The following is a 21,776-nucleotide window of genomic DNA, read 5'->3' as shown; positions in this document are numbered from 1 at the left end:
TCGTTGAAGAGACCATTGTGTGTGAAGTGTAAGGTCGTTTAGTCAGGTAAGATTTCATTCAAGGCTGACAGCACTGGTCTCCTACCCCCATGAATAGCATTTTGGTGCAGACGGCACAAGGAGCCTCTCCAGAGCAGCTTGTGTTTGAGACAGGAGATCATCACGTACAAAAGCACTCCCTTCTGAGCAATCACTTTTTAGGTGTGTGTGTGAGAGGAAGGTCTTTTATTTTTAGACACTGTCCAAGGACTTTGTCTTTCTCTGACAAGCATCAGTAACAAATATGCATTGTTAAGAATTTGTCTAGCTGGCTTGCAAAGCTCATCAGAGCGTGAGCACTGAATGACAGACACTATATTAGGCCTTTGATTGACTACTGCAAGCGCACTTCAAACCTCGATTTGTATTCTTTTCTCAAAGAGGAGAACCTTTCAAGTATAAAGAGAGATTCTACGTGTGCATGTTGACATGCATGGTCTGAAATGACATGCGTCTTTGGCACAACCTCTTTGCATTCACAAGTTGAACAACCTCCAGTTGCAGAAAAATTGCTTGTGTGGAAAGATGGTCTGGCTTCTCAGAGATTTTCAGAAGTTTTGAGCAGAGGGGCAGGTTTGTGGGACCTTGTGGCGCAATGGTAGCGCATCTGACTCCAGATCAGAAGGTTGCGTGTTCAAATCACGTCAAGGTCAGCCGAGAGTGAGGGGACTGCAGCCTGTGATTCCCTTCCAATAGGAGGTTTTTAGTTGCTTGTGGCATACTCGTCCGTCTGTCCAGAAATTCAGGTCCACGACTCATGACGTGTCTCCAGTGAGTTGTTGATGGTGTCAGTGAACACTGTAGACAACTGATCAGCACAGTGCCTCAGGGTGGATGGAGGCACCGAATTTGGCCCAGCTGCTTTGCATGGGTCCTGTGTCTTAGAGAGTCTGTTTACATCCCTTTCAAGTATGGAAAGAGGTGTGAAGGCACATGGAGAAATTTGTGAGCTTTACTGAGTGGTAGAGGTGATGGGGGAGCCGCAAGTGTTGACCGTCTGGGGAGGGGGCCCGGGTAGCTGGACGTTCCATTGTTTTCTGAAAGCACCAGGTGTGAATACATTGGGTAGGTGTGAATAGTAGCTGAATTAGAGGGCTTCTGTAAATGGAACTGAATAAAAATGGCAAACAAAACACCCACATGCTGCAGGTATACAGAGAGCAATGCCATGAGATACATGTAAACACATAGTTGAAAGAAGTAAAGACTGCACCAAAGAGAAACTCACAAAATTATTGTAAAGAAAAAAACATTCAAATATCAAGTATAAGTTTTTCATTCCGAGCAAACAAACAGTTTTGAATGATAATGAAATCTAAAAGCAGCTTCAGAGCTGGGCTTGGCATTCTGAAGCAAGCTCATCATATCCAGGATAGTTTTTCACTGTGGACAATGTCACTGTGTCCGCTGTGTTGGATACATTCAGATTTCATGTCTAATGTCGGTGCTTGTGATTACAGACGGTATTACATCTCTACCGATGAGAACTACCATTGACAATCAGCGGGAAGTATTAAGAGCATCGAAGTGCATCAGCAGAGTGTGTTCGTGTAACAGAACGTCGATTTTAGTTAACTAAAGGTAAAATAAGGTTCATTGAAGAGAGTTCATGGGTTTATTTAGGAAGTAAACATACGCAACACCAAGTGTCAGTGTTTTCACGTCTAAGCGTTTACGTGACTATGCGACTCAGTGGCTCACACAATAAGCTCAGTGATTCGAGTTAGCAGCTAACGAGGAAATGGTTTTCCTGACCCTAGCTTAAAATCTGTTGGGCCGCACACGAGACCTGACAAGCAGTCCAAGAAGCTTTGAAGCATTGAATGCTGAGGTGACAAAGATTTATAAAAGTCAGTGTTCAAACGGGTACCGTCCACCTTCAGAATTCCCACAGTTTGTTCATGCAAGATGTTATTGAAGGCCCACTTTTAAGCAGCGCTAGTCTTGTGGTACGTGTGGAGCAGAGTGGCGCAGCGGAAGCGTGCTGGGCCCATAACCCAGAGGTCGATGCATCGAAACCATCCTCTGCTAGGCTCGTCTGTTTTCAGGACGTACTAAACAACTGTGCTCCGAAAGGCTTGCTTACAAGTCTGGGATAGGTTTCCAGGAAGAAGCCATTCACCTTCCAAAAATTGGACAAAACAGACTAAACCCAGAAGTTGCCTAACTAAGAAGCAAATCCTAGTGAATATAACCTGTTCGCCACATCTTCTTCAAAGCCCATTCACTTTGTTACCTCAACAGCGTGACATCACCTGTTTGCAACACAAGAACAACAATGGAGGCAACGGTGTACCTGCTGCTAAAGTGACGGTAAACGGTTGGACCACTGTGTTGCTTTGGGTGTACCCAAATGGCTGGCTGTGTTTGCCGGGAGACCAGTGACCAGGTACTGCCGCCTAACTGAAAACCAAACGTAGCCAGAAAGGATTAAGATTTGTCATTCTAGCCTTTCTATAGCAGTGATAACAAGTAGCCCCCTGCAACAATTTTGATGTCTTGTGTGGAAAGAAGATGGATTGGCTTTGCAGAGATTTTCAGAAGTTTTGGGCAGAGGGGCAGGTTTGTGGGACCTTGTGGGGCAATGGTAGCGCATCTGACTCCAGATCAGAAGCTTGCGTGTTCAAATCACATCAAGGTCAACCAAGAGTGACAGGACTGCAGCCTGTTTGAATTAATATGTGACTCAAAGTCTGTGCACATGCCACTGATCGACATCTCCCACCGTTTTTGTTTATAAAGCCTGGAGAGAAGAAGAGGGACTCTCCTTGGAGACAAGCACATTTTGTACATGAATGATTAGTATGTAAGTACAGTGGTGTGAACCGGTGATTGGAGAACTGTCAATCACTCAATGCTCCTGGGCACCGTTGCAACTTTTGTATATGAGCCCCTCCGACTAATTGCAACCTTATCTTAGCAGAAAAAGAAGCACCCGTAACGCATTTTCGCTGTGAGCAGGGTTTGAACCTGCGCGGGGAACCCCCCATTGGATTTCAAATCCAACGCCTTAACCGCTCGGCCATCACAGCTCCTCCACTTCACCTGCACCTTTTGGCCTGTGGTGAGAGATGCCTGCTCCCTGCTCCAACAGCGCTGGTTCTTTTGGAGATCATCACATGCCAGAACACTCCCTACTCAGAAGTCACTTCTCTGGTAAATACCATTAACAGTCGTTGAAGAGACCATTGTGTGTGAAGTGTAAGGTCGTTTAGTCAGGTAAGATTTCATTCAAGGCTGACAGCACTGGTCTCCTACCCCCATGAATAGCATTTTGGTGCAGACGGCACAAGGAGCCTCTCCAGAGCAGCTTGTGTTTGAGACAGGAGATCATCACGTACAAAAGCACTCCCTTCTGAGCAATCACTTTTTAGGTGTGTGTGAGAGGAAGGTCTTTTATTTTTAGACACTGTCCAAGGACTTTGTCTTTCTCTGACAAGCATCAGTAACAAATATGCATTGTTAAGAATTTGTCTAGCTGGCTTGCAAAGCTCATCAGAGCGTGAGCACTGAATGACAGACACTATATTAGGCCTTTGATTGACTACTGCAAGCGCACTTCAAACCTCGATTTGTATTCTTTTCTCAAAGAGGAGAACCTTTCAAGTATAAAGAGAGATTCTACGTGTGCATGTTGACATGCATGGTCTGAAATGACATGCGTCTTTGGCACAACCTCTTTGCATTCACAAGTTGAACAACCTCCAGTTGCAGAAAAATTGCTTGTGTGGAAAGATGGTCTGGCTTCTCAGAGATTTTCAGAAGTTTTGAGCAGAGGGGCAGGTTTGTGGGACCTTGTGGCGCAATGGTAGCGCATCTGACTCCAGATCAGAAGGTTGCGTGTTCAAATCACGTCAAGGTCAGCCGAGAGTGAGGGGACTGCAGCCTGTGATTCCCTTCCAATAGGAGGTTTTTAGTTGCTTGTGGCATACTCGTCCGTCTGTCCAGAAATTCAGGTCCATGACTCATGACGTGTCTCCAGTGAGTTGTTGATGGTGTCAGTGAACACTGTAGACAACTGATCAGCACAGTGCCTCAGGGTGGATGGAGGCACCGAATTTGGCCCAGCTGCTTTGCATGGGTCCTGTGTCTTAGAGAGTCTGTTTACATCCCTTTCAAGTATGGAAAGAGGTGTGAAGGCACATGGAGAAATTTGTGAGCTTTACTGAGTGGTAGAGGTGATGGGGGAGCCGCAAGTGTTGACCGTCTGGGGAGGGGGCCCGGGTAGCTGGACGTTCCATTGTTTTCTGAAAGCACCAGGTGTGAATACATTGGATAGGTGTGAATAGTAGCTGAATTAGAGGGCTTCTGTAAATGGAACTGAATAAAAATGGCAAACAAAACACCCACATGCTGCAGGTATACAGAGAGCAATGCCATGAGATACATGTAAACACATAGTTGAAAGAAGTAAAGACTGCACCAAAGAGAAACTCACAAAATTATTGTAAAGAAAAAAACATTCAAATATCAAGTATAAGTTTTTCATTCCGAGCAAACAAACAGTTTTGAATGATAATGAAATCTAAAAGCAGCTTCAGAGCTGGGCTTGGCATTCTGAAGCAAGCTCATCATATCCAGGATAGTTTTTCACTGTGGACAATGTCACTGTGTCCGCTGTGTTGGATACATTCAGATTTCATGTCTAATGTCGGTGCTTGTGATTACAGACGGTATTACATCTCTACCGATGAGAACTACCATTGACAATCAGCGGGAAGTATTAAGAGCATCGAAGTGCATCAGCAGAGTGTGTTCGTGTAACAGAACGTCGATTTTAGTTAACTAAAGGTAAAATAAGGTTCATTGAAGAGAGTTCATGGGTTTATTTAGGAAGTAAACATACGCAACACCAAGTGTCAGTGTTTTCACGTCTAAGCGTTTACGTGACTATGCGACTCAGTGGCTCACACAATAAGCTCAGTGATTCGAGTTAGCAGCTAACGAGGAAATGGTTTTCCTGACCCTAGCTTAAAATCTGTTGGGCCGCACACGAGACCTGACAAGCAGTCCAAGAAGCTTTGAAGCATTGAACGCTGAGGTGACAAAGATTTATAAAAGTCAGTGTTCAAACGGGTACCGTCCACCTTCAGAATTCCCACAGTTTGTTCATGCAAGATGTTATTGAAGGCCCACTTTTAAGCAGCGCTAGTCTTGTGGTACGTGTGGAGCAGAGTGGCGCAGCGGAAGCGTGCTGGGCCCATAACCCAGAGGTCGATGCATCGAAACCATCCTCTGCTAGGCTCGTCTGTTTTCAGGACGTACTAAACAACTGTGCTCCGAAAGGCTTGCTTACAAGTCTGGGATAGGTTTCCAGGAAGAAGCCATTCACCTTCCAAAAATTGGACAAAACAGACTAAACCCAGAAGTTGCCTAACTAAGAAGCAAATCCTAGTGAATATAACCTGTTCGCCACATCTTCTTCAAAGCCCATTCACTTTGTTACCTCAACAGCGTGACATCACCTGTTTGCAACACAAGAACAACAATGGAGGCAACGGTGTACCTGCTGCTAAAGTGACGGTAAACGGTTGGACCACTGTGTTGCTTTGGGTGTACCCAAATGGCTGGCTGTGTTTGCCGGGAGACCAGTGACCAGGTACTGCCGCCTAACTGAAAACCAAACGTAGCCAGAAAGGATTAAGATTTGTCATTCTAGCCTTTCTATAGCAGTGATAACAAGTAGCCCCCTGCAACAATTTTGATGTCTTGTGTGGAAAGAAGATGGATTGGCTTTGCAGAGATTTTCAGAAGTTTTGGGCAGAGGGGCAGGTTTGTGGGACCTTGTGGGGCAATGGTAGCGCATCTGACTCCAGATCAGAAGCTTGCGTGTTCAAATCACATCAAGGTCAACCAAGAGTGACAGGACTGCAGCCTGTTTGAATTAATATGTGACTCAAAGTCTGTGCACATGCCACTGATCGACATCTCCCACCGTTTTTGTTTATAAAGCCTGGAGAGAAGAAGAGGGACTCTCCTTGGAGACAAGCACATTTTGTACATGAATGATTAGTATGTAAGTACAGTGGTGTGAACCGGTGATTGGAGAACTGTCAATCACTCAATGCTCCTGGGCACCGTTGCAACTTTTGTATATGAGCCCCTCCGACTAATTGCAACCTTATCTTAGCAGAAAAAGAAGCACCCGTAACGCATTTTCGCTGTGAGCAGGGTTTGAACCTGCGCGGGGAACACCCCATTGGATTTCAAATCCAACGCCTTAACCGCTCGGCCATCACAGCTCCTCCACTTCACCTGCACCTTTTGGCCTGTGGTGAGAGATGCCTGCTCCCTGCTCCAACAGCGCTGGTTCTTTTGGAGATCATCACATGCCAGAACACTCCCTAGTCAGAAGTCACTTCTCTGGTAAATACCATTAACAGTCGTTGAAGAGACCATTGTGTGTGAAGTGTAAGGTCGTTTAGTCAGGTAAGATTTCATTCAAGGCTGACAGCACTGGTCTCCTACCCCCATGAATAGCATTTTGGTGCAGACGGCACAAGGAGCCTCTCCAGAGCAGCTTGTGTTTGAGACAGGAGATCATCACGTACAAAAGCACTCCCTTCTGAGCAATCACTTTTTAGGTGTGTGTGAGAGGAAGGTCTTTTATTTTTAGACACTGTCCAAGGACTTTGTCTTTCTCTGACAAGCATCAGTAACAAATATGCATTGTTAAGAATTTGTCTAGCTGGCTTGCAAAGCTCATCAGAGCGTGAGCACTGAATGACAGACACTATATTAGGCCTTTGATTGACTACTGCAAGCGCACTTCAAACCTCGATTTGTATTCTTTTCTCAAAGAGGAGAACCTTTCAAGTATAAAGAGAGATTCTACGTGTGCATGTTGACATGCATGGTCTGAAATGACATGCGTCTTTGGCACAACCTCTTTGCATTCACAAGTTGAACAACCTCCAGTTGCAGAAAAATTGCTTGTGTGGAAAGATGGTCTGGCTTCTCAGAGATTTTCAGAAGTTTTGAGCAGAGGGGCAGGTTTGTGGGACCTTGTGGCGCAATGGTAGCGCATCTGACTCCAGATCAGAAGGTTGCGTGTTCAAATCACGTCAAGGTCAGCCGAGAGTGAGGGGACTGCAGCCTGTGATTCCCTTCCAATAGGAGGTTTTTAGTTGCTTGTGGCATACTCGTCCGTCTGTCCAGAAATTCAGGTCCATGACTCATGACGTGTCTCCAGTGAGTTGTTGATGGTGTCAGTGAACACTGTAGACAACTGATCAGCACAGTGCCTCAGGGTGGATGGAGGCACCGAATTTGGCCCAGCTGCTTTGCATGGGTCCTGTGTCTTAGAGAGTCTGTTTACATCCCTTTCAAGTATGGAAAGAGGTGTGAAGGCACATGGAGAAATTTGTGAGCTTTACTGAGTGGTAGAGGTGATGGGGGAGCCGCAAGTGTTGACCGTCTGGGGAGGGGGCCCGGGTAGCTGGACGTTCCATTGTTTTCTGAAAGCACCAGGTGTGAATACATTGGATAGGTGTGAATAGTAGCTGAATTAGAGGGCTTCTGTAAATGGAACTGAATAAAAATGGCAAACAAAACACTCGCATGCTGCAGGTATACAGAGAACCATGCCATGAGATACATGTAAACACATAGTTGAAAGAAGTAAAGACTGCACCAAAGAGAAACTCACAAAATTATTGTAAAGAAAAAAACATTCAAATATCAAGTATAAGTTTTTCATTCCGAGCAAACAAACAGTTTTGAATGATAATGAAATCTAAAAGCAGCTTCAGAGCTGGGCTTGGCATTCTGAAGCAAGCTCATCATATCCAGGATAGTTTTTCACTGTGGACAATGTCACTGTGTCCGCTGTGTTGGATACATTCAGATTTCGTGTCTAATGTCGGTGCTTGTGATTACAGACGGTATTACATCTCTACCGATGAGAACTACCATTGACAATCAGCGGGAAGTATTAAGAGCATCGAAGTGCATCAGCAGAGTGTGTTCGTGTAACAGAACGTCGATTTTAGTTAACTAAAGGTAAAATAAGGTTCATTGAAGAGAGTTCATGGGTTTATTTAGGAAGTAAACATACGCAACACCAAGTGTCAGTGTTTTCACGTCTAAGCGTTTACGTGACTATGCGACTCAGTGGCTCACACAATAAGCTCAGTGATTCGAGTTAGCAGCTAACGAGGAAATGGTTTTCCTGACCCTAGCTTAAAATCTGTTGGGCCGCACACGAGACCTGACAAGCAGTCCAAGAAGCTTTGAAGCATTGAACGCTGAGGTGACAAAGATTTATAAAAGTCAGTGTTCAAACGGGTACCGTCCACCTTCAGAATTCCCACAGTTTGTTCATGCAAGATGTTATTGAAGGCCCACTTTTAAGCAGCGCTAGTCTTGTGGTACGTGTGGAGCAGAGTGGCGCAGCGGAAGCGTGCTGGGCCCATAACCCAGAGGTCGATGGATCGAAACCATCCTCTGCTAGGCTCGTCTGTTTTCAGGACGTACTAAACAACTGTGCTCCGAAAGGCTTGCTTACAAGTCTGGGATAGGTTTCCAGGAAGAAGCCATTCACCTTCCAAAAATTGGACAAAACAGACTAAACCCAGAAGTTGCCTAACTAAGAAGCAAATCCTAGTGAATATAACCTGTTCGCCACATCTTCTTCAAAGCCCATTCACTTTGTTACCTCAACAGCGTGACATCACCTGTTTGCAACACAAGAACAACAATGGAGGCAACGGTGTACCTGCTGCTAAAGTGACGGTAAACGGTTGGACCACTGTGTTGCTTTGGGTGTACCCAAATGGCTGGCTGTGTTTGCCGGGAGACCAGTGACCAGGTACTGCCGCCTAACTGAAAACCAAACGTAGCCAGAAAGGATTAAGATTTGTCATTCTAGCCTTTCTATAGCAGTGATAACAAGTAGCCCCCTGCAACAATTTTGATGTCTTGTGTGGAAAGAAGATGGATTGGCTTTGCAGAGATTTTCAGAAGTTTTGGGCAGAGGGGCAGGTTTGTGGGACCTTGTGGGGCAATGGTAGCGCATCTGACTCCAGATCAGAAGCTTGCGTGTTCAAATCACATCAAGGTCAACCAAGAGTGACAGGACTGCAGCCTGTTTGAATTAATATGTGACTCAAAGTCTGTGCACATGCCACTGATCGACATCTCCCACCGTTTTTGTTTATAAAGCCTGGAGAGAAGAAGAGGGACTCTCCTTGGAGACAAGCACATTTTGTACATGAATGATTAGTATGTAAGTACAGTGGTGTGAACCGGTGATTGGAGAACTGTCAATCACTCAATGCTCCTGGGCACCGTTGCAACTTTTGTATATGAGCCCCTCCGACTAATTGCAACCTTATCTTAGCAGAAAAAGAAGCACCCGTAACGCATTTTCGCTGTGAGCAGGGTTTGAACCTGCGCGGGGAACCCCCCATTGGATTTCAAATCCAACGCCTTAACCGCTCGGCCATCACAGCTCCTCCACTTCACCTGCACCTTTTGGCCTGTGGTGAGAGATGCCTGCTCCCTGCTCCAACAGCGCTGGTTCTTTTGGAGATCATCACATGCCAGAACACTCCCTACTCAGAAGTCACTTCTCTGGTAAATACCATTAACAGTCGTTGAAGAGACCATTGTGTGTGAAGTGTAAGGTCGTTTAGTCAGGTAAGATTTCATTCAAGGCTGACAGCACTGGTCTCCTACCCCCATGAATAGCATTTTGGTGCAGACGGCACAAGGAGCCTCTCCAGAGCAGCTTGTGTTTGAGACAGGAGATCATCACGTACAAAAGCACTCCCTTCTGAGCAATCACTTTTTAGGTGTGTGTGTGAGAGGAAGGTCTTTTATTTTTAGACACTGTCCAAGGACTTTGTCTTTCTCTGACAAGCATCAGTAACAAATATGCATTGTTAAGAATTTGTCTAGCTGGCTTGCAAAGCTCATCAGAGCGTGAGCACTGAATGACAGACACTATATTAGGCCTTTGATTGACTACTGCAAGCGCACTTCAAACCTCGATTTGTATTCTTTTCTCAAAGAGGAGAACCTTTCAAGTATAAAGAGAGATTCTACGTGTGCATGTTGACATGCATGGTCTGAAATGACATGCGTCTTTGGCACAACCTCTTTGCATTCACAAGTTGAACAACCTCCAGTTGCAGAAAAATTGCTTGTGTGGAAAGATGGTCTGGCTTCTCAGAGATTTTCAGAAGTTTTGAGCAGAGGGGCAGGTTTGTGGGACCTTGTGGCGCAATGGTAGCGCATCTGACTCCAGATCAGAAGGTTGCGTGTTCAAATCACGTCAAGGTCAGCCGAGAGTGAGGGGACTGCAGCCTGTGATTCCCTTCCAATAGGAGGTTTTTAGTTGCTTGTGGCATACTCGTCCGTCTGTCCAGAAATTCAGGTCCACGACTCATGACGTGTCTCCAGTGAGTTGTTGATGGTGTCAGTGAACACTGTAGACAACTGATCAGCACAGTGCCTCAGGGTGGATGGAGGCACCGAATTTGGCCCAGCTGCTTTGCATGGGTCCTGTGTCTTAGAGAGTCTGTTTACATCCCTTTCAAGTATGGAAAGAGGTGTGAAGGCACATGGAGAAATTTGTGAGCTTTACTGAGTGGTAGAGGTGATGGGGGAGCCGCAAGTGTTGACCGTCTGGGGAGGGGGCCCGGGTAGCTGGACGTTCCATTGTTTTCTGAAAGCACCAGGTGTGAATACATTGGGTAGGTGTGAATAGTAGCTGAATTAGAGGGCTTCTGTAAATGGAACTGAATAAAAATGGCAAACAAAACACCCACATGCTGCAGGTATACAGAGAGCAATGCCATGAGATACATGTAAACACATAGTTGAAAGAAGTAAAGACTGCACCAAAGAGAAACTCACAAAATTATTGTAAAGAAAAAAACATTCAAATATCAAGTATAAGTTTTTCATTCCGAGCAAACAAACAGTTTTGAATGATAATGAAATCTAAAAGCAGCTTCAGAGCTGGGCTTGGCATTCTGAAGCAAGCTCATCATATCCAGGATAGTTTTTCACTGTGGACAATGTCACTGTGTCCGCTGTGTTGGATACATTCAGATTTCATGTCTAATGTCGGTGCTTGTGATTACAGACGGTATTACATCTCTACCGATGAGAACTACCATTGACAATCAGCGGGAAGTATTAAGAGCATCGAAGTGCATCAGCAGAGTGTGTTCGTGTAACAGAACGTCGATTTTAGTTAACTAAAGGTAAAATAAGGTTCATTGAAGAGAGTTCATGGGTTTATTTAGGAAGTAAACATACGCAACACCAAGTGTCAGTGTTTTCACGTCTAAGCGTTTACGTGACTATGCGACTCAGTGGCTCACACAATAAGCTCAGTGATTCGAGTTAGCAGCTAACGAGGAAATGGTTTTCCTGACCCTAGCTTAAAATCTGTTGGGCCGCACACGAGACCTGACAAGCAGTCCAAGAAGCTTTGAAGCATTGAATGCTGAGGTGACAAAGATTTATAAAAGTCAGTGTTCAAACGGGTACCGTCCACCTTCAGAATTCCCACAGTTTGTTCATGCAAGATGTTATTGAAGGCCCACTTTTAAGCAGCGCTAGTCTTGTGGTACGTGTGGAGCAGAGTGGCGCAGCGGAAGCGTGCTGGGCCCATAACCCAGAGGTCGATGCATCGAAACCATCCTCTGCTAGGCTCGTCTGTTTTCAGGACGTACTAAACAACTGTGCTCCGAAAGGCTTGCTTACAAGTCTGGGATAGGTTTCCAGGAAGAAGCCATTCACCTTCCAAAAATTGGACAAAACAGACTAAACCCAGAAGTTGCCTAACTAAGAAGCAAATCCTAGTGAATATAACCTGTTCGCCACATCTTCTTCAAAGCCCATTCACTTTGTTACCTCAACAGCGTGACATCACCTGTTTGCAACACAAGAACAACAATGGAGGCAACGGTGTACCTGCTGCTAAAGTGACGGTAAACGGTTGGACCACTGTGTTGCTTTGGGTGTACCCAAATGGCTGGCTGTGTTTGCCGGGAGACCAGTGACCAGGTACTGCCGCCTAACTGAAAACCAAACGTAGCCAGAAAGGATTAAGATTTGTCATTCTAGCCTTTCTATAGCAGTGATAACAAGTAGCCCCCTGCAACAATTTTGATGTCTTGTGTGGAAAGAAGATGGATTGGCTTTGCAGAGATTTTCAGAAGTTTTGGGCAGAGGGGCAGGTTTGTGGGACCTTGTGGGGCAATGGTAGCGCATCTGACTCCAGATCAGAAGCTTGCGTGTTCAAATCACATCAAGGTCAACCAAGAGTGACAGGACTGCAGCCTGTTTGAATTAATATGTGACTCAAAGTCTGTGCACATGCCACTGATCGACATCTCCCACCGTTTTTGTTTATAAAGCCTGGAGAGAAGAAGAGGGACTCTCCTTGGAGACAAGCACATTTTGTACATGAATGATTAGTATGTAAGTACAGTGGTGTGAACCGGTGATTGGAGAACTGTCAATCACTCAATGCTCCTGGGCACCGTTGCAACTTTTGTATATGAGCCCCTCCGACTAATTGCAACCTTATCTTAGCAGAAAAAGAAGCACCCGTAACGCATTTTCGCTGTGAGCAGGGTTTGAACCTGCGCGGGGAACCCCCCATTGGATTTCAAATCCAACGCCTTAACCGCTCGGCCATCACAGCTCCTCCACTTCACCTGCACCTTTTGGCCTGTGGTGAGAGATGCCTGCTCCCTGCTCCAACAGCGCTGGTTCTTTTGGAGATCATCACATGCCAGAACACTCCCTACTCAGAAGTCACTTCTCTGGTAAATACCATTAACAGTCGTTGAAGAGACCATTGTGTGTGAAGTGTAAGGTCGTTTAGTCAGGTAAGATTTCATTCAAGGCTGACAGCACTGGTCTCCTACCCCCATGAATAGCATTTTGGTGCAGACGGCACAAGGAGCCTCTCCAGAGCAGCTTGTGTTTGAGACAGGAGATCATCACGTACAAAAGCACTCCCTTCTGAGCAATCACTTTTTAGGTGTGTGTGAGAGGAAGGTCTTTTATTTTTAGACACTGTCCAAGGACTTTGTCTTTCTCTGACAAGCATCAGTAACAAATATGCATTGTTAAGAATTTGTCTAGCTGGCTTGCAAAGCTCATCAGAGCGTGAGCACTGAATGACAGACACTATATTAGGCCTTTGATTGACTACTGCAAGCGCACTTCAAACCTCGATTTGTATTCTTTTCTCAAAGAGGAGAACCTTTCAAGTATAAAGAGAGATTCTACGTGTGCATGTTGACATGCATGGTCTGAAATGACATGCGTCTTTGGCACAACCTCTTTGCATTCACAAGTTGAACAACCTCCAGTTGCAGAAAAATTGCTTGTGTGGAAAGATGGTCTGGCTTCTCAGAGATTTTCAGAAGTTTTGAGCAGAGGGGCAGGTTTGTGGGACCTTGTGGCGCAATGGTAGCGCATCTGACTCCAGATCAGAAGGTTGCGTGTTCAAATCACGTCAAGGTCAGCCGAGAGTGAGGGGACTGCAGCCTGTGATTCCCTTCCAATAGGAGGTTTTTAGTTGCTTGTGGCATACTCGTCCGTCTGTCCAGAAATTCAGGTCCATGACTCATGACGTGTCTCCAGTGAGTTGTTGATGGTGTCAGTGAACACTGTAGACAACTGATCAGCACAGTGCCTCAGGGTGGATGGAGGCACCGAATTTGGCCCAGCTGCTTTGCATGGGTCCTGTGTCTTAGAGAGTCTGTTTACATCCCTTTCAAGTATGGAAAGAGGTGTGAAGGCACATGGAGAAATTTGTGAGCTTTACTGAGTGGTAGAGGTGATGGGGGAGCCGCAAGTGTTGACCGTCTGGGGAGGGGGCCCGGGTAGCTGGACGTTCCATTGTTTTCTGAAAGCACCAGGTGTGAATACATTGGATAGGTGTGAATAGTAGCTGAATTAGAGGGCTTCTGTAAATGGAACTGAATAAAAATGGCAAACAAAACACCCACATGCTGCAGGTATACAGAGAGCAATGCCATGAGATACATGTAAACACATAGTTGAAAGAAGTAAAGACTGCACCAAAGAGAAACTCACAAAATTATTGTAAAGAAAAAAACATTCAAATATCAAGTATAAGTTTTTCATTCCGAGCAAACAAACAGTTTTGAATGATAATGAAATCTAAAAGCAGCTTCAGAGCTGGGCTTGGCATTCTGAAGCAAGCTCATCATATCCAGGATAGTTTTTCACTGTGGACAATGTCACTGTGTCCGCTGTGTTGGATACATTCAGATTTCATGTCTAATGTCGGTGCTTGTGATTACAGACGGTATTACATCTCTACCGATGAGAACTACCATTGACAATCAGCGGGAAGTATTAAGAGCATCGAAGTGCATCAGCAGAGTGTGTTCGTGTAACAGAACGTCGATTTTAGTTAACTAAAGGTAAAATAAGGTTCATTGAAGAGAGTTCATGGGTTTATTTAGGAAGTAAACATACGCAACACCAAGTGTCAGTGTTTTCACGTCTAAGCGTTTACGTGACTATGCGACTCAGTGGCTCACACAATAAGCTCAGTGATTCGAGTTAGCAGCTAACGAGGAAATGGTTTTCCTGACCCTAGCTTAAAATCTGTTGGGCCGCACACGAGACCTGACAAGCAGTCCAAGAAGCTTTGAAGCATTGAACGCTGAGGTGACAAAGATTTATAAAAGTCAGTGTTCAAACGGGTACCGTCCACCTTCAGAATTCCCACAGTTTGTTCATGCAAGATGTTATTGAAGGCCCACTTTTAAGCAGCGCTAGTCTTGTGGTACGTGTGGAGCAGAGTGGCGCAGCGGAAGCGTGCTGGGCCCATAACCCAGAGGTCGATGCATCGAAACCATCCTCTGCTAGGCTCGTCTGTTTTCAGGACGTACTAAACAACTGTGCTCCGAAAGGCTTGCTTACAAGTCTGGGATAGGTTTCCAGGAAGAAGCCATTCACCTTCCAAAAATTGGACAAAACAGACTAAACCCAGAAGTTGCCTAACTAAGAAGCAAATCCTAGTGAATATAACCTGTTCGCCACATCTTCTTCAAAGCCCATTCACTTTGTTACCTCAACAGCGTGACATCACCTGTTTGCAACACAAGAACAACAATGGAGGCAACGGTGTACCTGCTGCTAAAGTGACGGTAAACGGTTGGACCACTGTGTTGCTTTGGGTGTACCCAAATGGCTGGCTGTGTTTGCCGGGAGACCAGTGACCAGGTACTGCCGCCTAACTGAAAACCAAACGTAGCCAGAAAGGATTAAGATTTGTCATTCTAGCCTTTCTATAGCAGTGATAACAAGTAGCCCCCTGCAACAATTTTGATGTCTTGTGTGGAAAGAAGATGGATTGGCTTTGCAGAGATTTTCAGAAGTTTTGGGCAGAGGGGCAGGTTTGTGGGACCTTGTGGGGCAATGGTAGCGCATCTGACTCCAGATCAGAAGCTTGCGTGTTCAAATCACATCAAGGTCAACCAAGAGTGACAGGACTGCAGCCTGTTTGAATTAATATGTGACTCAAAGTCTGTGCACATGCCACTGATCGACATCTCCCACCGTTTTTGTTTATAAAGCCTGGAGAGAAGAAGAGGGACTCTCCTTGGAGACAAGCACATTTTGTACATGAATGATTAGTATGTAAGTACAGTGGTGTGAACCGGTGATTGGAGAACTGTCAATCACTCAATGCTCCTGGGCACCGTTGCAACTTTTGTATATGAGCCCCTCCGACTAATTGCAACCTTATCTTAGCAGAAAAAGAAGCACCCGTAACGCATTTTCGCTGTGAGCAGGGTTTGAACCTGCGCGGGGAACACCCCATTGGATTTCAAATCCAACGCCTTAACCTCTCGGCCATCACAGCTCCTCCACTTCACCTGCACCTTTTGGCCTGTGGTGAGAGATGCCTGCTCCCTGCTCCAACAGCGCTGGTTCTTTTGGAGATCATCACATGCCAGAACACTCCCTACTCAGAAGTCACTTCTCTGGTAAATACCATTAACAGTCGTTGAAGAGACCATTGTGTGTGAAGTGTAAGGTCGTTTAGTCAGGTAAGATTTCATTCAAGGCTGACAGCACTGGTCTCCTACCCCCATGAATAGCATTTTGGTGCAGACGGCACAAGGAGCCTCTCCAGAGCAGCTTGTGTTTGAGACAGGAGATCATCACGTACAAAAGCACTCCCTTCTGAGCAATCACTTTTTAGGTGTGTGTGAGAGGAAGGTCTTTTATTTTTAGACACTGTCCAAGGACTTTGTCTTTCTCTGACAAGCATCAGTAACAAATATGCATTGTTAAGAATTTGTCTAGCTGGCTTGCAAAGCTCATCAGAGCGTGAGCACTGAATGACAGACACTATATTAGGCCTTTGATTGACTACTGCAAGCGCACTTCAAACCTCGATTTGTATTCTTTTCTCAAAGAGGAGAACCTTTCAAGTATAAAGAGAGATTCTACGTGTGCATGTTGACATGCATGGTCTGAAATGACATGCGTCTTTGGCACAACCTCTTTGCATTCACAAGTTGAACAACCTCCAGTTGCAGAAAAATTGCTTGTGTGGAAAGATGGTCTGGCTTCTCAGAGATTTTCAGAAGTTTTGAGCAGAGGGGCACCTTTGTGGGACCTTGTGGCGCAATGGTAGCGCATCTGACTCCAGATCAGAAGGTTGCGTGTTCAAATCACGTCAAGGTCAGCCGAGAGTGAGGGGACTGCAGCCTGTGATTCCCTTCCAATAGGAGGTTTTTAGTTGCTTGTGGCATACTCGTCCGTCTGTCCAGAAATTCAGGTCCATGACTCATGACGTGTCTCCAGTGAGTTGTTGATGGTGTCAGTGAACACTGTAGACAACTGATCAGCACAGTGCCTCAGGGTGGATGGAGGCACCGAATTTGGCCCAGCTGCTTTGCATGGGTCCTGTGTCTTAGAGAGTCTGTTTACATCCCTTTCAAGTATGGAAAGAGGTGTGAAGGCACATGGAGAAATTTGTGAGCTTTACTGAGTGGTAGAGGTGATGGGGGAGCCGCAAGTGTTGACCGTCTGGGGAGGGGGCCCGGGTAGCTGGACGTTCCATTGTTTTCTGAAAGCACCAGGTGTGAATACATTGGATAGGTGTGAATAGTAGCTGAATTAGAGGGCTTCTGTAAATGGAACTGAATAAAAATGGCAAACAAAACACCCACATGCTGCAGGTATACAGAGAGCAATGCCATGAGATACATGTAAACACATAGTTGAAAGAAGTAAAGACTGCACCAAAGAGAAACTCACAAAATTATTGTAAAGAAAAAAACATTCAAATATCAAGTATAAGTTTTTCATTCCGAGCAAACAAACAGTTTTGAATGATAATGAAATCTAAAAGCAGCTTCAGAGCTGGGCTTGGCATTCTGAAGCAAGCTCATCATATCCAGGATAGTTTTTCACTGTGGACAATGTCACTGTGTCCGCTGTGTTGGATACATTCAGATTTCATGTCTAATGTCGGTGCTTGTGATTACAGACGGTATTACATCTCTACCGATGAGAACTACCATTGACAATCAGCGGGAAGTATTAAGAGCATCGAAGTGCATCAGCAGAGTGTGTTCGTGTAACAGAACGTCGATTTTAGTTAACTAAAGGTAAAATAAGGTTCATTGAAGAGAGTTCATGGGTTTATTTAGGAAGTAAACATACGCAACACCAAGTGTCAGTGTTTTCACGTCTAAGCGTTTACGTGACTATGCGACTCAGTGGCTCACACAATAAGCTCAGTGATTCGAGTTAGCAGCTAACGAGGAAATGGTTTTCCTGACCCTAGCTTAAAATCTGTTGGGCCGCACACGAGACCTGACAAGCAGTCCAAGAAGCTTTGAAGCATTGAACGCTGAGGTGACAAAGATTTATAAAAGTCAGTGTTCAAACGGGTACCGTCCACCTTCAGAATTCCCACAGTTTGTTCATGCAAGATGTTATTGAAGGCCCACTTTTAAGCAGCACTAGTCTTGTGGTACGTGTGGAGCAGAGTGGCGCAGCGGAAGCGTGCTGGGCCCATAACCCAGAGGTCGATGGATCGAAACCATCCTCTGCTAGGCTCGTCTGTTTTCAGGACGTACTAAACAACTGTTCTCCGAAAGGCTTGCTTACAAGTCTGGGATAGGTTTCCAGGAAGAAGCCATTCACCTTCCAAAAATTGGACAAAACAGACTAAACCCAGAAGTTGCCTAACTAAGAAGCAAATCCTAGTGAATATAACCTGTTCGCCACATCTTCTTCAAAGCCCGTTCACTTTGTTACCTCAACAGCGTGACATCACCTGTTTGCAACACAAGAACAACAATGGAGGCAACGGTGTACCTGCTGCTAAAGTGACGGTAAACGGTTGGACCACTGTGTTGCTTTGGGTGTACCCAAATGGCTGGCTGTGTTTGCCGGGAGACCAGTGACCAGGGGCCCGTTCTTCGTACGTCGCTTACTACATCCAAGATCAAATGACACATCCAAGATCAAATCATCGCGCTAACCGTGAGCTCGCTAATCCGGTTCCCCGAACACACCTGCTGTTGACGATTAGTACAGCTGGACGCAGTAATGTGACATCACTGGGTGTCGTAAAAGGGGCCACGCATCGATAGTAGAAACATTGATCGGCAACCCTCTGATTGGTCGGCGAAAATGTCGACGGAGCGCGCTCGGCTCGGTATTTTTCGGCAGCAGAGCAAGAACTCTTGAGTGAGGGATTTCAGGAGTTTCAGAGTTTAATCAGAACGCAAGGGAACACTGCAAAGGCTGCAAAATCAAGGAGCGAGGGCTGGCAGGAAGTTGCTGACAAATTAAACTCGTAAGTAATTTAATAATAACAATAATAATGGAGTGGATTGATATAGCGCTTTTCAAGGCACCCAAAGCGCTTTACAATGCCACTATTCAGTCACTCTCACATTCACACACTGGTGGAGGCAGCTACAGTTGTAGCCACAGCTGCCCTGGGGCAGACTGACAGAAGCCAGGCTGCCATATCGCGCCATCGGCCCCTCTGGCCAACACCAGTAGGCGGTAGGGTAGATTTATTATATTACACTATATTATCCAATATTATATTACATTATATTATAATATGTTATATTTTATCCTCTTTCACATTAGAGCCACGACAGGACCCACTAGAACATGGGAACAGGTAAAAGTGAAATATAAGAATATCCTACAGAATGGTAATATTTATCACTTATATTGCTTTTAGTCTCTTGGAAAGAGACCCTGGAATAATCTGTTTGTTTATAACAGCAACCAAGAAAAGGGCAGAGGAAAAAAAGACAGGTGGTGGTCCTGCACCCCCTCGTCAACAAGTTGGTTAAGTGAATAATACCCTCACGGGAAAATCGATATCTCTCTATGAGCACACTGTCGCGCTGAGCTAAAGGATCCTGTCTATCCCGCAATATACGCTGAATTCTGAGGACTCTCCTTATCAATCTTGCACCTTCCGCAATGGGTTGCTCGCGTAAACGGACAGGACATGGCTGCGACAGGCTTCCCAAATCCACCTTCGCTTTTATAGCCGTGGTCTCTCATCTTGATTACACGAAGTAATTTACAATTGCTACTCTGAAATATGAATTAAATCTGTAATAATCACATACATGTAATAGAATGTTAATAGTACATTTCCCTTTTTTAGGAAATGACCTGTGTGAAATCAATAAATGGATCAGGTGCTGCATTGTCTTTAGTTACATTGATGTTATTTATTTATGGTGAAACAGTGGTGGAATATCGCTGTTGCTTTCGTATGATGACGCGGACATACCTGCGTGGCCGCGATCTAATCCTGTTTACATAAAGTAAACCTGCTCCCGAGCAGGTTTACGCTTACGGCTCTGTTGCTATGACAGCAAGTCCCGGATGAGCTTCGGGGAACCGACTGATCCAGGATCACGCGAAATCGTCAACAATCTAATCCGGCTAACCTACTTAGCGAGGTACGAAGAACGGGCCCCAGGTACTGCCGCCTAACTGAAAACCAAACGTAGCCAGAAAGGATTAAGATTTGTCATTCTAGCCTTTCTATAGCAGTGATAACAAGTAGCCCCCTGCAACAATTTTGATGTCTTGTGTGGAAAGAAGATGGATTGGCTTTGCAGAGATTTTCAGAAGTTTTGGGCAGAGGGGCAGGTTTGTGGGACCTTGTGGGGCAATGGTAGCGCATCTGACTCCAGATCAGAAGCTTGCGTGTTCAAATCACATCAAGGTCAACCAAGAGTGACAGGACTGCAGCCTGTTTGAATTAATATGTGACTCAAAGTCTGTGCACATGCCACTGATCGACATCTCCCACCGTTTTTGTTTATAAAGCCTGGAGAGAAGAAGAGGGACTCTCCTTGGAGACAAGCACATTTTGTACATGAATGATTAGTATGTAAGTACAGTGGTGTGAACCGGTGATTGGAGAACTGTCAATCACTCAATGCTCCTGGGCACCGTTGCAACTTTTGTATATGAGCCCCTCCGACTAATTGCAACCTTATCTTAGCAGAAAAAGAAGCACCCGTAACGCATTTTCGCTGTGAGCAGGGTTTGAACCTGCGCGGGGAACCCCCCATTGGATTTCAAATCCAACGCCTTAACCGCTCGGCCATCACAGCTCCTCCACTTCACCTGCACCTTTTGGCCTGTGGTGAGAGATGCCTGCTCCCTGCTCCAACAGCGCTGGTTCTTTTGGAGATCATCACATGCCAGAACACTCCCTAGTCAGAAGTCACTTCTCTGGTAAATACCATTAACAGTCGTTGAAGAGACCATTGTGTGTGAAGTGTAAGGTCGTTTAGTCAGGTAAGATTTCATTCAAGGCTGACAGCACTGGTCTCCTACCCCCATGAATAGCATTTTGGTGCAGACGGCACAAGGAGCCTCTCCAGAGCAGCTTGTGTTTGAGACAGGAGATCATCACGTACAAAAGCACTCCCTTCTGAGCAATCACTTTTTAGGTGTGTGTGAGAGGAAGGTCTTTTATTTTTAGACACTGTCCAAGGACTTTGTCTTTCTCTGACAAGCATCAGTAACAAATATGCATTGTTAAGAATTTGTCTAGCTGGCTTGCAAAGCTCATCAGAGCGTGAGCACTGAATGACAGACACTATATTAGGCCTTTGATTGACTACTGCAAGCGCACTTCAAACCTCGATTTGTATTCTTTTCTCAAAGAGGAGAACCTTTCAAGTATAAAGAGAGATTCTACGTGTGCATGTTGACATGCATGGTCTGAAATGACATGCGTCTTTGGCACAACCTCTTTGCATTCACAAGTTGAACAACCTCCAGTTGCAGAAAAATTGCTTGTGTGGAAAGATGGTCTGGCTTCTCAGAGATTTTCAGAAGTTTTGAGCAGAGGGGCACCTTTGTGGGACCTTGTGGCGCAATGGTAGCGCATCTGACTCCAGATCAGAAGGTTGCGTGTTCAAATCACGTCAAGGTCAGCCGAGAGTGAGGGGACTGCAGCCTGTGATTCCCTTCCAATAGGAGGTTTTTAGTTGCTTGTGGCATACTCGTCCGTCTGTCCAGAAATTCAGGTCCATGACTCATGACGTGTCTCCAGTGAGTTGTTGATGGTGTCAGTGAACACTGTAGACAACTGATCAGCACAGTGCCTCAGGGTGGATGGAGGCACCGAATTTGGCCCAGCTGCTTTGCATGGGTCCTGTGTCTTAGAGAGTCTGTTTACATCCCTTTCAAGTATGGAAAGAGGT

At 45.4% G+C, this 21,776-nt stretch overlaps 15 non-coding genes across 15 annotated transcripts; 9 read left to right on the top strand and 6 right to left on the bottom strand.

The window, feature by feature from the left end:
* Positions 1 to 620: 620 nt before the first annotated feature.
* On the top strand, positions 621 to 692 carry trnaw-cca (transfer RNA tryptophan (anticodon CCA)). The gene has a single exon. It is a non-coding gene; the product is annotated as a tRNA-Trp (tRNA).
* A 2,296-nt stretch (positions 693 to 2,988) lies between these two features.
* Positions 2,989 to 3,071, bottom strand: trnas-uga (transfer RNA serine (anticodon UGA)). Its single transcript has one exon. It is a non-coding gene; the product is annotated as a tRNA-Ser (tRNA).
* Positions 3,072 to 3,830: 759 nt separating this feature from the next.
* Positions 3,831 to 3,902, top strand: trnaw-cca (transfer RNA tryptophan (anticodon CCA)). The gene has a single exon. It is a non-coding gene; the product is annotated as a tRNA-Trp (tRNA).
* A 2,296-nt stretch (positions 3,903 to 6,198) lies between these two features.
* On the bottom strand, positions 6,199 to 6,281 carry trnas-uga (transfer RNA serine (anticodon UGA)). Its single transcript has one exon. It is a non-coding gene; the product is annotated as a tRNA-Ser (tRNA).
* Positions 6,282 to 7,040: 759 nt separating this feature from the next.
* trnaw-cca (transfer RNA tryptophan (anticodon CCA)) lies at positions 7,041 to 7,112 on the top strand. Its single transcript has one exon. It is a non-coding gene; the product is annotated as a tRNA-Trp (tRNA).
* Positions 7,113 to 8,418: 1,306 nt separating this feature from the next.
* On the top strand, positions 8,419 to 8,490 carry trnam-cau (transfer RNA methionine (anticodon CAU)). The gene has a single exon. It is a non-coding gene; the product is annotated as a tRNA-Met (tRNA).
* A 918-nt stretch (positions 8,491 to 9,408) lies between these two features.
* On the bottom strand, positions 9,409 to 9,491 carry trnas-uga (transfer RNA serine (anticodon UGA)). Its single transcript has one exon. It is a non-coding gene; the product is annotated as a tRNA-Ser (tRNA).
* Positions 9,492 to 10,252: 761 nt separating this feature from the next.
* trnaw-cca (transfer RNA tryptophan (anticodon CCA)) lies at positions 10,253 to 10,324 on the top strand. Its single transcript has one exon. It is a non-coding gene; the product is annotated as a tRNA-Trp (tRNA).
* Positions 10,325 to 12,620: 2,296 nt separating this feature from the next.
* Positions 12,621 to 12,703, bottom strand: trnas-uga (transfer RNA serine (anticodon UGA)). The gene has a single exon. It is a non-coding gene; the product is annotated as a tRNA-Ser (tRNA).
* Positions 12,704 to 13,462: 759 nt separating this feature from the next.
* trnaw-cca (transfer RNA tryptophan (anticodon CCA)) lies at positions 13,463 to 13,534 on the top strand. Its single transcript has one exon. It is a non-coding gene; the product is annotated as a tRNA-Trp (tRNA).
* Positions 13,535 to 15,830: 2,296 nt separating this feature from the next.
* trnas-uga (transfer RNA serine (anticodon UGA)) lies at positions 15,831 to 15,913 on the bottom strand. The gene has a single exon. It is a non-coding gene; the product is annotated as a tRNA-Ser (tRNA).
* Positions 15,914 to 16,672: 759 nt separating this feature from the next.
* trnaw-cca (transfer RNA tryptophan (anticodon CCA)) lies at positions 16,673 to 16,744 on the top strand. Its single transcript has one exon. It is a non-coding gene; the product is annotated as a tRNA-Trp (tRNA).
* A 1,306-nt stretch (positions 16,745 to 18,050) lies between these two features.
* Positions 18,051 to 18,122, top strand: trnam-cau (transfer RNA methionine (anticodon CAU)). Its single transcript has one exon. It is a non-coding gene; the product is annotated as a tRNA-Met (tRNA).
* Positions 18,123 to 20,592: 2,470 nt separating this feature from the next.
* Positions 20,593 to 20,675, bottom strand: trnas-uga (transfer RNA serine (anticodon UGA)). Its single transcript has one exon. It is a non-coding gene; the product is annotated as a tRNA-Ser (tRNA).
* Positions 20,676 to 21,434: 759 nt separating this feature from the next.
* On the top strand, positions 21,435 to 21,506 carry trnaw-cca (transfer RNA tryptophan (anticodon CCA)). The gene has a single exon. It is a non-coding gene; the product is annotated as a tRNA-Trp (tRNA).
* The last annotated feature ends 270 nt before the right edge of the window (positions 21,507 to 21,776 follow it).

Source organism: Rhamphochromis longiceps, linkage group LG23 (genome assembly GCF_057381845.1).
Source record: "Rhamphochromis longiceps isolate RC_006_pf linkage group LG23, R_longiceps_female_GT1.1, whole genome shotgun sequence".
Taxonomy (NCBI): domain Eukaryota; kingdom Metazoa; phylum Chordata; class Actinopteri; order Cichliformes; family Cichlidae; genus Rhamphochromis; species Rhamphochromis longiceps.
The sequence above is the reverse complement of the archived record's forward strand: the minus strand, read 5'-3'. Positions and strand labels throughout refer to the sequence as shown.